At 42.4% G+C, this 10,791-nt stretch overlaps 1 non-coding gene across 1 annotated transcript; it reads right to left on the bottom strand.

Annotated features, from left to right (window-relative positions):
* Positions 1-9,863: 9,863 nt before the first annotated feature.
* Positions 9,864-9,936, bottom strand: TRNAK-UUU. Its single transcript has one exon. It is a non-coding gene; the product is annotated as a tRNA-Lys (tRNA).
* Positions 9,937-10,791: the final 855 nt, after the last annotated feature.

Raw genomic sequence — 10,791 nt, 5'->3', positions numbered from 1 at the left:
CCAGCTAATATATTCTCCCTGGCCAGCAAAACGGCTAGAGCCACTCTTCCTCCAGCACTAGAATCTGAGCCAGTGTTAGAACTCCCTCTGTGACGACAAGCCAGTTTCTGAACCTCTGAGCCTCAGATCCCTCATTTGTAAAACTGAGTAGAGATGCTGTGTGGATTAGTTTATGAATATTTGTAAAGTGCTTTGAAGGAGGTTTAGAGAGAGTCCTATACCTCAGGACTAAAATAGCCTCTGGAGCACTACAACTCTTCACACAGGTCAATGGCTAGTAGATATGAATAGGGGTGGATCAGTGTGAGCCCCATCACCTCTACAAAGAGGCACAGCTCTGCCATGTTCCTGACATGACACCTCACCCCATGTAGCAGAACCACAGTGTGTCTAGCTGGACAGATATCTGTGTACCGGCAGGAAAGGGGAGAATTTAGGCTGAATGCAGAAAAATCCAGTTCTTTCACTGTTTTGTACAACATCCTGGCACTTGCATCTAGTTCTGTCTGGTAAGAGATCTCAGGATGAGAATATTCCATACATCATCTCACCAAGAACTGACTATAGCATCTAAACAAAATCTGTAGGTCTTTAGGTGATCAGATGGGCTGGGAGTAATTTCAGAAGGAGAGTTAATTAGTTCAGAGTAAACCTAGCAGGGGTCTAATTACTCAGACTGCTGATTGCCAGTTGTTTCTAGAGCACAACTATAGAGCATTACAAAGCTAAGAAACAGTCCCATAACACTCCAGCACATGGCTGTTGTCACAAACACACACTGAATTGTAACAACAAGCAGCAGCAATTTCTGACCAGGACTTGCAGTGATAATCAGCTATTCATGAGGCATGTGCCAGCAGGCTATGCTGCACCAGAGATTCTCAGTAAGGAAGAAGCTAATAGCCCATTAACCCTGGAATTGCCTTCCCTACAGAGTCCAGCTGCCCCCTCCCCACAGGTAGCCCAACCACCATGAAAGCAAGATCAATTCAGAACTAAACACTGGCCTTTTCCTTTCCCCTTCTTCTGTCTGGCAGCAAAGATGCTGTAGCATATTTAACTAGAAAATAAATGTCTCTGTTTTACATATATTTAATTTTAAAAGTTTTAAGAACTCTGCCTGCCATTTTGTTCTCAGAGGCACTGCAGCCTGGTACAGAAGAGTCACGCACGTGCGCACACACACAGTGCTCTCATAACGATTTTACTAGTTATTGGTTTCCTAAATCTAAAACCACCAACTAAACAAATATCTAACCATTCAGATTGAAAGTATACAGTATTTCTTTGTGTAGGAAGAGATGTCCAGAGCAAATTCCCTGTTCAGCTCCGACTTACGTGTGCTGTAAGAGGTGGATCTTATTTCAGCATCTGCATTTTACTACAGTCGCCTGTGATTTTCAGAGTGACTTCAAATTAAAATTACTACTGTATGTGATCAATATGAAAGGGAATTAGTCATTGGGCTGCAGCCACTTCGGTTATTTTCAGGGATTTCTGTTAGTGTTTTATAGTCCAAGTGAGGTAGGATGGTGCTATGAAGGGGTGTTTTCTGCAAGTTGCAAAATTTAGGGACAAATGTATCCATCCTTACTCATACAGAGTTCCCGTAGAGTTCAGGGGGAAGCTTGCCTGAGTAAGGACTGTTACACTGGGTCCTGATTAGCAAGTGTAAATGGCAGATGAGCAGGACTCTGAGTAAATATGCAGCTATAGAACTGTTTCCATTAGCAAACATTGGTTTTATAAGGCCAAATCCTGCTTTTAGCTACACCATTGGAGTCAATGGTTTTACATGAGTGTAAGAGCAGAATTTATATTAAACACATTAAGAAATGGGTTTCATGTAACTCAAACAGAACACACTGAATAATTTACATAAAGTTTAGGACTACTCTCAAGCCCTAAAGAAGAGCTCTTGGTAACTTGAAAACTTGTTTCTCTCACCAACAGAAGTTGGTTCAATAAAAGATATTACCTCACCCACCTTCCCTCTCCTCTCAACGCTGAGAAGTCAAACCTGTGATCTAGACACAGTACTATGTGTGGACTGGATTGCAGCTGCTGCATGCAGTAACGCCCTGCTGAGCCTATCCGTTTCTTTCTTTCAATCAGACAGTCTACAAAAATTTATAGGAATCCTATGGTTTGAATCCTGATATTCCCATTCCGTCATACAGTGCTGATGGTTCACAAGAGTGGAGCAGATGAGCATAACAAGAGAAAAGCTTTTTGATTTAGAAATAAGAAAGTAAGCCCCACAGTTTATAGTTTCAGGTGTTACAGTGTGAAATAAAATATGAAGCGTTGAAGGCCTTGAAATATTGCTTTAAAGTGCCAGAGATGATTGCTGCATCACACAGAGACCATCATGTAACATATTAAATCTGAGCCAAGAACATTCATGCAAAGTAATTTATAGAAGAAAAACTGCATCCCTGCGAAGATGCCAGCATGAGGTATGTGCACCACTTACATCCGGACCTAGTTAAACCCTGGTTGCATAGGCCTTGAGCTGATCTTTTGGAATAAAGATACTGCTTAAAGTGGGAGGGGGGCAGAATTTGCAAAGGGATTGCAGACCCAGCAAAAACAAAAAGCAGGGTCGCTGAGGGGCACGATTTAAGCACGGTCTTACCAAAACTGCCACTTTCAGATTATGCTAGATCCTCCTTTTTTCAGATCACAACATAAGGGTGAATTGCATTCATATTTTATATTGAAACTGTTTATTATATAAATCCAGTGTATTTAGAGAGTATTAATCATGGATCAGAACGTCCCATACTTTATGGATGATAGGAATGGAGCCACAGTTTGCAAATAGCCCCTGCTTTATAATGGACCTGCCCAGAACCCCAGATCCAAATAACTAGCACTTTGGAGTGTTCAAACTATAGATGCAAGTTGCAGCTTGAGCCCACTTCCAATATAATTATACACTGGGCTACTGAGACTCAGACTTTCTTTGTATCTTGTCTGGTTACTCCTACTCCCAAATGTGACACAGGCCATTGGTACTGACCAGCAAAGTGCTCACCAAGAACTGAGTAAGTTCATGGAGGATAGACCTATCAATGGCTATTTGGCAGGATGGTCGGGGTAGTGTCCCTAGCCTCTGTTTGCCAGAAGCTAGGAATGGGCGACAGGGAATGAATCACTTGATGATTACCTGTTCCATTTATTCCCTCTGGGGCACCTGGCATTGGCCACTGTCGGAAGACAGGATACTGGGCTAGATGGACCTTTGATCTGACCCAGTATGGCCATTCTTATGTTCTTAACAAAGAACTCCTGTCTTAAACCTGACAAACTCACTATACCTACTACCACTTTCATGGTTTTTATCCATAAAGGGTAGCGTGTGAGGTCTCTACTGAAAGCTTGTAACTTATCAATACTCAGTCACTGTGAGATGTGTGAATGGGTAATATTTAAGGAATATTGTGACAATATTGGAAACTATGCCTTATGGTCTTGGAGTAAAAGGGTCACCTGACTCATGTCTTGGTGAGTAGAAGGGAGTGGTCATCCCTTTCTGGTTAGCTGGTGATGAAATGCAGGGTTCAGAACAGCCAATGGAAAAAAGTCACCAAAGACAACTGCAAACAATCAAAACCACTTGGAAATAAAAAGGAACATAACAGATGAGGGATTTGCCCTGTTTGTGAATAAAGACAAAAGACTGAATCAGTCTATCACAAAAGACACTCTGCATCCATTTGCTGAGAAGCCAGCTTGTTGAGCAGGGGAGTTTCCCTAAAGATTGGATCCTGGTTCCCGTGAAGCCAGCCAGCTCTGCAACAGAGCAAATTTTGGGGGAAAACCTACTTTATTAGAGAGGAAAGGGTAACGATTGATAAAGTGTAGGCTGTAGTTCACATTTTATTATTTTGTTCTGTATTGTAACCATTTGCTTCCATCACTTTCTCCTGTTTCTAATTGAAACTCTAGTCTTTCTTAAATAGATTCGTTTATTATAAGTGCTCAGAGTGCTATACATTATACAGGAACTGTGAATGAAGGTAAAACTGGGGCACACTGCTCATTTTGGGGCAGAGTATCCGGGATTTCTGTGAGCACCAGTGGCAGGGGCTGGACAACACAGTCGAATGCTTCAGGGGAACACTAGGACTGGGAGGCACCTCTTGTTAACCTGCTGAGCAAAGACAGGACTGGCATAGCCCAGAAGAGAGTGCCTAACAAGCTGGTGGCAGCAGGGAGCGAACACCAAACACACACATGCAAGACTCCCTCATGCTGGAGACAGGAGATAAGGTTACATGCAGTCCTGGCTACCTCAAGAACCATCCCACAAGGTCAGGGTTATTGCTACATACTGTAGCAAGTCTGGACATTGGAGACTGTTCTTTGGCCTCCCTTCACAAAAGGTGTTTGGCATGTTGTATTTTCACTGAAAATCCTTGAGGGTTGGAAAGTGGAGCCTTATTGCACCCTCTGAAATGAAGACAGAAGTATCTGAATTTGATGGCGAGAAGAATGACTTAGAAGGCAAAATTACCTTCTCCACTCCATCCTCCCCCTTCTCCTCTGTGTCCTCCCTCCTCACCAAAGGGCTGCTACTAAAGTCCTCTGCCTCTCCCACATCACCACTCCTTTGAGCCCTTTCATTGGCATCCTCATTTCTTACTTGAAGAAATTCAAAAGCCTCATGCTTACTTTCAGAGGCCCTACATAGACTGTCACGTTTCTCCTCTCATTCCCTCCCACTCTCTCGCTACATTGCGCCCAGTTCTCCCTCCTTACCGCTTGCTCTTTGCATTAGTCTTCCATCCATTCTCAGCAATGACACCTTCATTCATATGTTTGCTTCCCCCTATGCCTGGGACTATCTCCCATTTTTCTGTCAAGCACCTCTGAATCTTCCTTTTCTGTCAAGCTGCTTCCCAGCCAGAAATCCTTCCTGTCTCAGTCACCTCACTCTTGGGGCCCAGCTCTCCACTGCCCTAAACCTAGGGGTATCATTTACATCAATGAATTTGGGTGTGAAATATTATTCATAGATAGATACTAAGGTCAGAAGGGACCACTCTGATCATCTAGTCCGACCTCCTGCACAGCGCAGGCCACAGAATCTCACCCACCCACTCCTATGAAAAACCTTACTCATGTCTGAGCTATTGAAGTCCTTAAATCATGGTTTAAAGACTTCAAGGAGCAGAGAAGCCTCCCTCAAGTCAACCATGCCCCATGCTACAGAGGAAGGCGAAAAACCTCCAGGGCCTCTCCAATCTGCCCTGGAGGAAAATTCCTTCCCGACCCCAAATATGGCAATCAGCTAAACCCTGAGCATATGGGCAAGATTCACCAGCCAGATACTACAGAAAATTCTTTCCTGGGTAACTCAGATCCCATCCATCTAATATCCCATCTCAGGGGATTTGGCCTATTTACCCTGAATATTTAAAGATCAATTACTTACCAAAATCCCATTATCCCATCATACCATCTCCTCCATAAACTTATCAAGTAGAATCTTAAAACCAGATAGATCCTTTGCCCCCACTGCTTCCCTTGGAAGGCTATTCCAAAACTTCACTCCTCTGATGGTTAAAAACCTTTGTCTGATTTCAAGTCTAAACTTCCTGGTGGCCAGTTTATACCCATTTGTTCTTGTGTCCACATTGGTGCTGAGCTGAAATAATTCCTCTCCCTCTCCTGTATTTATCCCTCTGATATATTTATAGAGAGCAATCATATCTCCCCTCAACCTTCTTTTAGTTAGGCTAAACAAGCCAAGCTCCTTAAGTCTCCTTTCATAAGACAAGTTTTCCATTCCTCGGATCATCCTAGTAGCCCTTCTCTGAACCTGCTCCAGCTTGAATTCATCCTTTTTAAACATGGGAGACCAGAACTGCACACAGTATTCTAGGTGAGGTCTCACCAGTGCCTTGTATAACGGTACTAAAACCTCCTTATCCCTACTTGAAATGCCTCTCCTGATGCATCCCAAAACCGCATTAGCTTTTTTCACAGCCATATCACATTGGCAGCTCATAGTCATCCTATGATCAACCAATACTCCAAGGTCCTTCTCCTCTTCCGTTACTTCTAATTGATGCATCCCCAATTTATAACAAATTCTTGTTATTAATCCCTAAATGCATAACCTTACACTTCTCACTATTAAATTTCATCCTATTACTATTACTCCAGTTTACAAGGTCATCCAGATCCTCCTGTATAATATCCCGATCCTTCTCCGAATTGGCAATACCTCCCAGCTTTGTATCATCTGCAAACTTTATTAGCACACTCCCACTTTTTGTGCCAAGGTCAGTAATAAAAAGATTAAATAAGATTGGTCCCAAAACCGATCCCTGAGGAACTCCACTGGTAACCTCCCTCCAACCTGACAGTTCGCCTTTCAGTAGGACCCGTTGCAGTCTCCCCTTTAACCAATTCCTTATCCACCTTTTGATGTTCATATTGATCCCATCTTCTCCAGTTTAACTAATAATTCCCCATGTGGTACGGTATCAAATGCCTTACTGAAATCTAGGTAAATTAGATCCACTGCATTTCCTTTATCTAAAAAATCTGTTACCTTTTCAAAAAAGGAGATTAGGTTGGTTTGGCACGATCTACCTTTTGTAAAACCATGTTGTATTTTGTCCCATTTACCATTGACTTCAATGTCCTTAACTAATTTCTCCTTCAAAATTTTTTCCAGGACCTTGCATACTACAGATGTCAAACTAACTGGCCTGTAGTTACCTGGATCACTTTTTTTTTCCTTTCTTAAAAATAGGAACTATATTAGCAATTCTCCAATCATTCGGTACTATTCCTGAGTTTACAGATTCATTAAAAATTCTTGCTAATGGGCTTGCAATTTCAGGTGCCAATTCCTTTAATATTCTTGGATGAAGATTATCTGGGCCCCCCGATTTAGTCCCATTAAGCTGTTTCAGTTTCGCTTCTACCTCTGATATGGTAATATCTACCTCTATATCCTCCTTCCCATTTGTCATGCTACCATTATCCCCAAGATCCTCTTTAGCCTTATTAAAGACTGAGGCAAAGTATTTGTTTAGATATTGGGCCATGCCTAGATTATCTTTAACCTCCGCTCCATCCTCAGTGTTAAGCGGCCCCACTTCTTCCTTCTTAGTTTTCTTCTTATTTATATGGCTATAAATATGGCTATTAGTCAGAATGCTGGCTTTTTACACTTTCTGTGCAATGATGCAAGTGACTGCATGAGGTGTGGAGTAATGGAGAATCAAGCCCCTCAGCTCTCAGCATCCTCACAGCTGTTGTCCTGTCTTGTCTAGATTTGATTGTAAGATCCTAGGGGCAGAGAGACCATGTGACACTTGCCGCACTAGATCAATCAATCAAAGGATCTTCATTTCTCATCCCCAGCATCTGAACAGTTAAGAGAGACATGCTGCACCCAGTCTTGCTCTGAGGGGGATTTTTTTGGTTCTCTTTTTAAATGAGATTTCCACAGTTGGGTCATTCTGTGCACACCATGAACCAAATCCTCCTCCTGCTGCTTGCAGCCCCATTGAAATCAGGAGGGGGTTGCACCACTGTAGTAGAAGAGAATGTGACCTTTTTCTTTCTGGGACTAGTGTTCCCAGCAGCTATTTAACCACAGATTCACCTTTTCAGGTCAAATACAGGTCCAAAGCACCTGTCCAGGTCATAAGCTTTTAACAGAATGCTTCTCTGCTTGGCCTCCTTTTTTTAAAAAAATTCTCTAAGAACATGAATGTGAACATGAAAGCAAGCATTTAAGAAGCCATCCAAACTCTGCCCTCAGTCTAAATATGGGAGAAGCAGCAGCTACATGAAGAGTGGCTGTTTCTTAACATGAACTTAAGAATGTAGGGCTGGTTGCCAGTTAAAGGATCCCTTCAACCAAGCACAAATTAAGCGTACAGCATGTGAGAGAGTTCAGGCATATTGCAGTAATGAGTGAGTCCCCCTGGACTTTTCAATTTAAACTTCTCATGAAATGTCTGATCTGCATCTAAATTTTGATCACCCAAAATCTGTAGGTGCTTGGGCTTGGGATTTTTGTTTAGCCCATTATTAAAAAAAAATAGGGGTCACTTATACAATTTGGATCCAATCTGGCTTCAGATTTTGAACCCCAGCCCCACTCAGATATGGCTCCATCTCTGTACTTCATAGAGCTTGTGAGATGCTGTGAAAAATCCATTTCACTTGCCTTGTCCCTACATCTTCCATGGTAAGAAGAAGACTTGGACCTTGATTCCAAGAGAATTCTTATCAGTGTTGCCTTTCTCCTCTTCTGCAGCAAAGTAAAGATAGAAGGAGTAAGCTGAGAGGTGCAATCCTAATGCCAAGATTTTGAAAAGTAATTAGTGATTTTGGGTGGCCAGCTAGAGATATCTTAAAGGGGCCTGATTTTCAGATATTGCTCAGTATTCACCCTTTTGAAATCAGACCTATTTAAATACTATGCAATATCTGAAAATCGGGCCCCTTTCAGATGTCTCCAGATGGTCACCCAAAAATCACTAGTTACTTTTGAAAAATCTTTTCCTAAGTCCATAAGAACCAGTAAATATGTGGATGAATACTGCAAGTCTGCTATTAGCTACTATGACAACAGATGTCTAAGATCCTAGATACAATATGCGAGATAGAAACAGAGGGATAAAGACACATAGGCAAAGACAAAAAAAAAAAATTTAGAACTGGAACCAGGTCCAATTTCTTCAAAGCATTAAGGTTTTGGCCCATCTCTTGCTCTGGATGATAATTTTTAGGCTTGTATCCTGACAAGGTTGCTTGATTGATTGTAATTAAGTATTATGTATGGTTCCGGTATGCAATTCCCAATGTTCTAAGGAAGGACAGAAGAACCATTTGCAGTCATTGTGGATGTCACCTCTGTATTTGCTGGAAACTAGGCATTGCACCATAGCTCTTGGAAAGGACATCTCTAACAGAAGCCTAATTTATTGAGTTGGGCAACATTCTTCCCTATATTGGCTAAGAATTAATTTCATTAAATATTTTAGGAGACTGAAATGATGATCACTATGACTAGGTCTCTGAAAGATTTTGGTCCAAGACCTAATAATTCTGGGTCATTGTTTCTTTGCAGTTAAACTGGGCCAATATCATGAAATTCTCATGCCTTGATATGAGAGTGTGTAGACTTCCCCCCTGTGTTAACATTTTGTTCCTTTTGCTGGGGGAAGGAATAAAACTTCTAGCCCAACTAAAAAAAAAAAAAAAAAAAAAAGATAGATTGAGTCTGGCTGAAGTGCCCATTTTACAGATGGAGGAAATGGAGGCATAGAGAGATTATGTGATTTGCTCAAGATCACACCAGAACTCTGTGGCAGAGGAGGGCCACGCAGAAATAATGGGACAAATTATTGGCTGAACACTTTGCTATGACCCTTCATACCCATTCTGGGTTTCCCCCCTATTTCTGTTCAACTATTACACCAACATTCTGCCTCTTCATAATTTGCATTTAAAAAGTGTTTCCAATCATCATAACTCTCTGCACTTCCATGGCACCTCCCAAGGATCCTAGAATATCAGAGTTGGAAGGGACCTCAGGAGGTCATCTAGTCCAACCCCCTGCTCAAAGTTGGGTCAATCCCCAACCAAATCATCCCTACCAGGGCTTCGACCTTAAAAACCTCAAAAGGAAGGAGATTCAACCACCTCTCTAGGTAATACATTCCAGTGCTTCACCACCCTTCTAGTGAAAAAGGGTTTCCTAATATCCAACCTAAACCTCCCCCACTGTAACTTGAGACTATTACTCCTTGTTCTGTCAGATACCAAGGAGGGTACAGAAGAGCTACCTTTTGAAGCTCTTGAGGGAATACAATCCCCCCCTATACCTGACCAGGGACTTGAATCCTGGACCCTCAAATTAAAAGTCTGATGTTTTACCAACTGAGCTAGCCAGGTACATTACCAGGTACACATCACAGCACACTTTACAAACATTAAGTCACTTAGCCTCACAACTTAGTGAGAAACAAGAACCACTGGGATATTTTCAAAACTTTCAGCCAGCAGAGTGAGGAGGCCCAGTTGTTCTCACCACTACACCAGAGAGGTAGTACGACTAGTAGCTGGAACCCATCAATAAAAGATTCAGGAGGCCTGGGGTGAGATTCTATGCTGTACTACTTCAAGGGATGGGGGAGTAGTGTAGGGGGAGGACGACTACAGCAGCTTTAAACCATTGTTGTGCTCTTCCAATTCTGCATTGCTCCAGGACCTAATCAGACTTCCCTGCCACAAACATAACTGATACGTTATGCAACCTGTTATGGCAATCTGTTCTGGGATATCCTGGGGCAGCAGCGCTGCCCAGAATCTCTACATCACATTTCCCCCTCGACAAACCCCTTCCATCCCCAAGATGCCCCTGGGACTTATGAGGGGGTTTTCAGAAGCCAGCCACAGGAAGTTCTAGCACCAGAGAAATTCAACCTGAGTCAGATCTGGGGATTTTAGAGCCCCTTTATGTCATTCCAACCCCTTTACCAGGTGTACAGGGGACCAAAGCAGAGATTCCCAGGGCTCTAGTCCTGACCCAGACACAGACTTGCTGTGTAACCTTGAGAAAGTTACTTCACCTCTCTATTTCAATTTCCGTGTATGTAAAATGGGAGCAATGAGAATTGCCCAGTTTGTAAAGCATGTGGAGATATTTAAATGTTAAGTGCTATAGAACAGCTAAACATTAGTACTATTATCTTCTTTGCCCACGCCAGGCCTTTTTCAGGTTGCCCTGTACACCTGGAACAGCCTCCC

This window comes from Dermochelys coriacea, chromosome 3 (assembly GCF_009764565.3).
Source record: "Dermochelys coriacea isolate rDerCor1 chromosome 3, rDerCor1.pri.v4, whole genome shotgun sequence".
NCBI lineage: Eukaryota > Metazoa > Chordata > Testudines > Dermochelyidae > Dermochelys > Dermochelys coriacea.
Note: the sequence above shows the minus strand (reverse complement) of the source record. Positions and strands in the feature narration are given on the sequence as shown.